This window comes from Aplysia californica, unplaced genomic scaffold (assembly GCF_000002075.1).
Source record: "Aplysia californica isolate F4 #8 unplaced genomic scaffold, AplCal3.0 scaffold00408, whole genome shotgun sequence".
NCBI lineage: Eukaryota > Metazoa > Mollusca > Gastropoda > Aplysiida > Aplysiidae > Aplysia > Aplysia californica.
In genome coordinates, this window is record NW_004797678.1 from 307427 (window position 1) to 314170 (window position 6744).

The 6744-nt window shown below is 38.8% G+C and overlaps 1 protein-coding gene across 1 annotated transcript in view; it reads right to left on the minus strand.

The window, feature by feature from the left end:
• Positions 1–6744, minus strand: part of LOC101846899 (collagen alpha-6(VI) chain) — a gene marked incomplete in the record, with an annotated part of 54235 nt that overhangs the window by 20916 nt on the left and 26575 nt on the right.

The window sequence follows — 6744 nt, forward strand, 5'->3', positions numbered from 1 at the left end:
CACGCTCCCATTCTCTCCCCTCCCCCACCTCACACAACACACACACACACACACATACACACGCACACAAACACACACACACACACACACACACACACACACACACACACACAATTTATTTATTTATTTTATCTTCCCTCTTCGTAACTGTCACTGGTGCCCCTTATCCCCCCCTCCGCCCCCTTTGTTATCACAACCTCGGTGATGGATGTCCTTTCGTTAGTCATTAGATGGTGAAGATTACTGTCAGACTTATTGTGCACAAAACTAATAAAAAACAAACAGCATTACATAACATGAGGGGCTAGACAAACACACAGACATCCAAAGGGACAACGTGTCTTTAAAACCCCACCTGGAATGGTCCTTTGTCACCATGTTTTTATGAACGTAAAAAAATCATGCATTAGAAATACTAAATCATGCTTATTTCAAAAATGAAAAATGTTAAAACAGGAAAGCGACTTAATACTTACTTTCGAGAAAGAACAGGGCTATCCAACCTTTTGAAAGTCAATAACAAATTCTGATAGTTCAAATTTCCCGAAAAACACTTTCCCAAATTTGTAAATCAACTTGAGGATATTATCATGCACCGACGTTAACATTAGTTTAACATTGTACATTAGCGACCAAAAGGTTGAGAAATGAGAAACCGCGGTATGGAATACCCGATGGTAATAATATACGGGGATGCAGAAGACCAAAACAACACTAATTCGGTTTCGTTTAAAAAGAGCAGAAGATACGGACTGTCTATCACAGTCCGAGAAAGTCCAAGCCTTGCCTCTCCACTAGAAGGCATGCTATTTACTCCTATCTAAATATCTAAAAGGTAAGAACGGTCCAGGGAAAGGTAGAGTAAGGGTGTATAATCAAAAGATTGTTATGGTCGTTTTGTTGCAAGCTTTTTAACCCTGCGATAATGGCGAGTAATAGTAATTGCCTTCAAATAGCGCACGTCCGAGCTCCATGCACTTTACAACAACTATTACCAAGCAGAGCCTAGAACACCCAGAGAAACATTCTCAGATACTGGGAAGCATACAGTGCAAGCAGCCGATTAAGCGCGAAAATACTAACAAACTGACCAGATCTTTTCCTATATGTTTGCTTCAAGCTTTAATGCTCGAAACTGCCGTTGCAAGTACTTTTGCTTTTAATCAGTACCATTTAAAATTCCTGAAAGAGCGACTCGGGCTTTTCTCTTTGATGCATACAAACAATCCTTCAGAAAAAGGCTCATGTGCTGAAGAGGGTCTTTGAAATACGCAAACAAGATGAGAACAATGCTTACGTTGACGCTTCGAAGAATGAATTCACTATTCGTGCTATTCGAATACCGGGTGAGAATGGGTTTTGTTGTATAATATTATACGTTCATAAGCAGCACTTCTTGTGCATTAATGTCACTATTCCCATCGCTATTCAACGATGACATCACATTACCATTCACAATGCTTTGAATTTCGAAAAGGGAAAGGGCAGCTATTTGCATCCACCTACAGTTAATTTCTTGTAAAGCCACCACTGCCTTTTGTTGAGATGAATGTTCCCTTCATACTGTGATATGTAGATATATTGCAGGTTTTTTTAACCTCTATCCTACGCCCAGGGGTCATTTTGTACCCCGGGGTTGTCAGTATTTTTCAAAAAGTCATTTTGATAGACTGCTATGCAAAGCGTACGGATCGGATTAACGAGTACATTTCCTCTTTGGAAATCTGTGGCCCATAGCTCCCCACGTCGTATGGATACGATAATAAAATACGACGCACAGATAGGGTTAAAGTAATAACGTCTGTGTTATCATCCCACCTTTAATCTTTCTCTTCTTTTCTTCTTCCTCCTCCTGACCGCCTCCCCCGCTCCCCCGCTCCCCCGCTCCCCCTCCCCCTCCTCCTTTTTTTTCTCCCCCTCGTTCTCCTGGTCTCCTCCTCCTCCTCGTTCTGATCTCCTCATTCTCATCCCCCTCATCATCCTCGTTGTTGTCTTCCTTCCTCTTAACCCTCCTCCTGCTTTTGAAAGGGCCATATCTTCCCTACTTGGAAATCGAGCTCGTGTGATCTGGGCCTAACCATTACATTTAAAACTAAAACACCGATTTTCTGCGCCTGCTCTAGCAGAATGTGTATGAGTATTTCGCCTTACATTTCCCTGACGTGGAAGGATAAATGACAATTGCAGTAGAAGATATTGGTAGAGGGTGAGAAAAAGCGAAGTTTTCTATGTTGAAGCCAAGCAGTATATTCCAGTCGTAGCCTCTACAATTAAAAAATGGCCTCTGGTGGGACATTTACCAGAAATACAGCAATACCAAAGGGGGGAAATATGAATTATTTCTTTCTACTCGTAATTGGTCGTTGTTTTTTCCTTCGTTATTTGATCATGCAACTAATGATATAGATTACTACGACTCGAAACATGCAAGCAAATTACGTTTATTGAGAAAGTAAATGACGTTTCAAAAGGAACACTTCTAGATCTAGATACCGTTTTCTAAAGTCACACTTTGGGGGAGGGGACGGGGTCTCTCAGTTTAAAAAAAAAATCAAGACTAGTATTTCTGATACCAATAAAGCACCAGAGACTGAATAAATGTTACAAAAATAAGAAAAGCTAAAAAAAAATAAAAAAATTAAAAATTAAAAATATCAGTTTACATGTTTACACAGGATCACATCATTGTTTCATGTTCATGAATTTAAAAATTCATTAAACATTTTTGATTGGTCTCAAAATACTTAAATATAGAACGACTTTTGATTTGGTTCTATAAAAAAAATCAGCACATTTGATTTGAACTTTTAAAACCAGAAAAAGTAACAAACAGAGCACGAAGTTTCGAAAAAATTAACGTAGCCTATATGTACACTTGAGTGTAAACCATAGACACGAATCGTAATGTCCTAGACTGGGCTTTGTCATGAACACCGTTTTTTGCTCCCTATAAAAACTCCGTTTCGCTGGTGCGCACCGTGAGCACGCAAACGAGGGGCAAGACACGTCTTGCTATAGTCGAGTGCACGCGCATTCTTTCTAGTTCCAGCCTTGCCCTTCATCTGGTTCGAAATACAATCAAATGGTGCGCTTTATGTTAAAATCAGAATTACGCTAGAGAGTGCAGTCTTGGATATTATACAACTCTATGGCATCAACTGAGCATGCACAATGCACGTTGACAAAAGTCCTTATGCTCTAAATACTGAAAGTATAAAAGATTCCTGGCTATCAGTTGGTTTACACCAATAGCTGCTTTTGCTTTAAGCCAACGAAAATTACAAAAGCTAGTAATTTTTAACAGAAAAGCTTAGATAATATACAAAAAGCAGTCTACCAACTACGAATTGGTAATAATAAAGCTGCTGTTGTTAGCAAAGACGAAGGTTGGGTCCTGCCTTTCAGATCTGATACAATAATGAATACCAAATACATTTTCAAATACATAATATGAAAGCACAAATGCAATTGAATAGCCCACAGCCGTATTACGAGTTACAACATGTAACAGAAACCCAAAAGATACCATGACCACACCTTTCTACTTGTACAAGGAAATATAATACATATAGTACAGTAATCCCAAAGGTTTCAGACTTTTCTAAAGGAATGGTGTAAAAAGAGGGGTGGTCTTTTAAAGATGTTACCTAAAAAGCAAGGATGACCTTAACAGAAAGGCGACCATTAAAGAGCAGCGTTCTTAAAAAATCGTTTTGGTTTTTTTAAAGAATATGCTCTTAAAGATTATCTTTAAAAAGAATGCTATTTAAATAAGATGATCTCGAAAAAAAAGCAGTGATCTTGTGAAAAAACCCACTGTGTATTGAAAGATGTCCTTTAAAGAATGATGCAAGTCAATAAGGGAATGTCTTAAATGGAAGAAAACACTGAAAGATTTGTTTCTTAAATAGGGATGGTCTTAATTTGATTCTGAACAACCTTATACGAGGGTAGTCTTGCAGTAAGGGATGTGAGGGAAGGCGGAAAGTATTAGGAGGAGAAGGATCCTTTAGCAAAGAGTAAAAGCAGTAATATGTGAGGCAGCGTGGTGGAATCAGGCTCTCGTAAAAATAATCAAAATGAAGAAACTTGTAATTTTCCGCAGGTTTGTGAATTTTTATCAAATTCAGAAAAAAGTTGATTAAAGGCACAAAAATGTAAATTTTTAAAGTAACCACGGACTCCTAAGCTAAGGAAATAACTAATCTTTGGCGGCCACTTTCTCACTAATTTTACCTCTGAAAACAGGTGACCCCACCTCCTTCATTTGCAAATATCTCGACTTGTATTCAAGGTAAATGGATATTTTTTCATCCAAATAAAGGCAAGTGAACAAGCTTTAAGATGATACCAATAACTCTAAACGCCCAGAAATTGTCGAGAGCCTGATTCCATCAAGATGTCTCATATATATTTCATCCAGAGTCTCCAGTCATACAACATAAGGAGGTAGAGCTGGGAAGGGATTTTTCTTTTTCCCTTTTTTTCTTTCTTTTTATTTTTTTGGACGAGAAAAGAGAAAGAAAGAAAGTGGGAGTGGGTGGGTTGGTGGATCGTTAGTAACTATCCTTAAACTAGAACGAAGATATTATTTTCTATGAAAAGTGTAGGACGGACAGACTATTTTTACAGTTGCAGAGTGGACAGGGACCTTTAAATTACACATACTGTGTGTCTACACTACGCCTAGAGACACACATTTTTAAAACAATGCAAGATTTAAATATCCCAATTTCTCAAAACGTTCCCATCTAAAGTTTGTGGAAACAACACTTTCAGGGAAATATGAGGGAATAAGGTGTTGTGGGCTTTTAAACTAGATAGCGTAACCTACACTTGTCGAGAATGTCTACTTTGACAAAGTCATACCATGCATAAATTTCACCTCTGCAGACCCACCTTCTTTCTTAACTTCCCCAATCTTATGTGCTGTCTCGATTATATAGCATGTTGAAGAAGCAAACACATTGGTGTGGTATGAGGATAATCAATATAATTATTGGGAAAGAAATCGCAGCTCTTTCTAGTTTCTATGAATTTACTTGTTTGCTTGTTGTAAAGACACCAACACTCCCCTCCGCCCCCTCCCCACTTCCGATCCGCCCCCACCCCCCCCCCCCGACACATACATAAATACACACAGACACAAACGCACACACAAATACACACACACGCACACACAAACAGACAGAGAGAGAAGAAAGAAAGAGAGAGAGAGAGAGAGAGAGAGAGAGAGAGAGAGAGAGAGAGAGAGAGGGGGGGGGGTGAAAAAGAGTGAGATGATGGGGTGTAAATAGGGGAGGATTGCGAGACAGAGGGGAAAATGAACTTAACATAAAACACCAACAATCCTCAAGCCAAAAGCAAACCAAAGAGAGTAAAGGAGAACAGGTAGGACATTAGGTGGAAATAGCTCTTGGGTTCCCCTTTAATCATTTATTTGAGTGTATTTCACGCAAAAATACTTTTTTACTGAAAGACCTTAACGCATTATGCTTATCGCATTGTGCGGCTTTAAAACTTTAGGTTTTATAAATCAAAGCCTCTCGAGAATTTATGTTACGATTTAACTTCAAATAAGACAACCCAAGAGATTTCCAACCTATCAAAATCTGAGCTGAAATCGTATTTACTCGTTATATTAATGCTGCCCTCAAAAACCTTTGTCTCTTTTAAGAGGAGAACCAATAATAATAATCATGTACGAGTACATTATCCAGGGGAATACTACTCCATTATACCAACAACATATATGTACATGTATGTCGATTGTCCCAATACCGTTGCTCCCAAACTTCTGAGCGCGACCCAAGAGAGACAAACATCGATTATCAGGATGACTAAAACAGGAGTAAAAAACAACAACAACAACTGAAATCAAAATATTGAACAAAAGATTATACAGAACAATTCTGTGTCCACCCTTAGGTGTTAAAGGTTAAATATTAAAGATGTTTGGGAAGGGTCGCGCTCAAAATATGCTTGGAAAGCACCAGTTTTTACTGTTTCTCACCAGCTACATTTCCGTGACGTAAAAAAGATTAGAAAATAGTGATAAAATTATGAAGTCATGGTAAATTAATTATTCATTGTCGTTCTCTTAAAGTTACATTACTTCCTACAGTCCTATATAAAGCCAGTCGAGACGAGGTCACATCGTGATTTTGAAAAACTTACAAACTGGTGTCCACTTTTGATTTAATTTTATAATGACAGAACAGTTTTCTGAATAGTGTTGCTCAAAATAGACTAGATGGTTTATTCAATGGGGGTAAACATCCAACTTCTTGTCCTTGCCTTCTTATCTGGCAAACTGAGCAGAAACCCCAGGAGAAAAGAGGAAAGATCCGAGTTGGTCCAAGGAAGGAAGGTATGAAATCATTGAGAAACACTTTGAGAGAAACATGCATTGGTTACCACAGCCACCGCCCCAGAGTGCTGAGATGGAGTCAGGCGACAGAGAGAGGTATGGGATGAGAGAAGAGAGGGAGATGGGGAGCATATTTTCTAAGGAAGGAAAGAAGGAAGGAAGGAAGGAAGGAAGAACATCACTGAGGAAATCTTTGAGAGAAGCATGCATTGATTATTATAGGAAAAACTCGTCCCAGAGTGCCGAGCCAGAGTCTGGTTATAGAGAGAGGGAGGGTGAAAAGAGAGATAGGTAAATGAGAAAGAGAGAGATTAATGGGAAAGAAAGATGTGGGGGCCCTTTATTGTGTGTGTGTGTGTGTGTGTGTGTGTGTG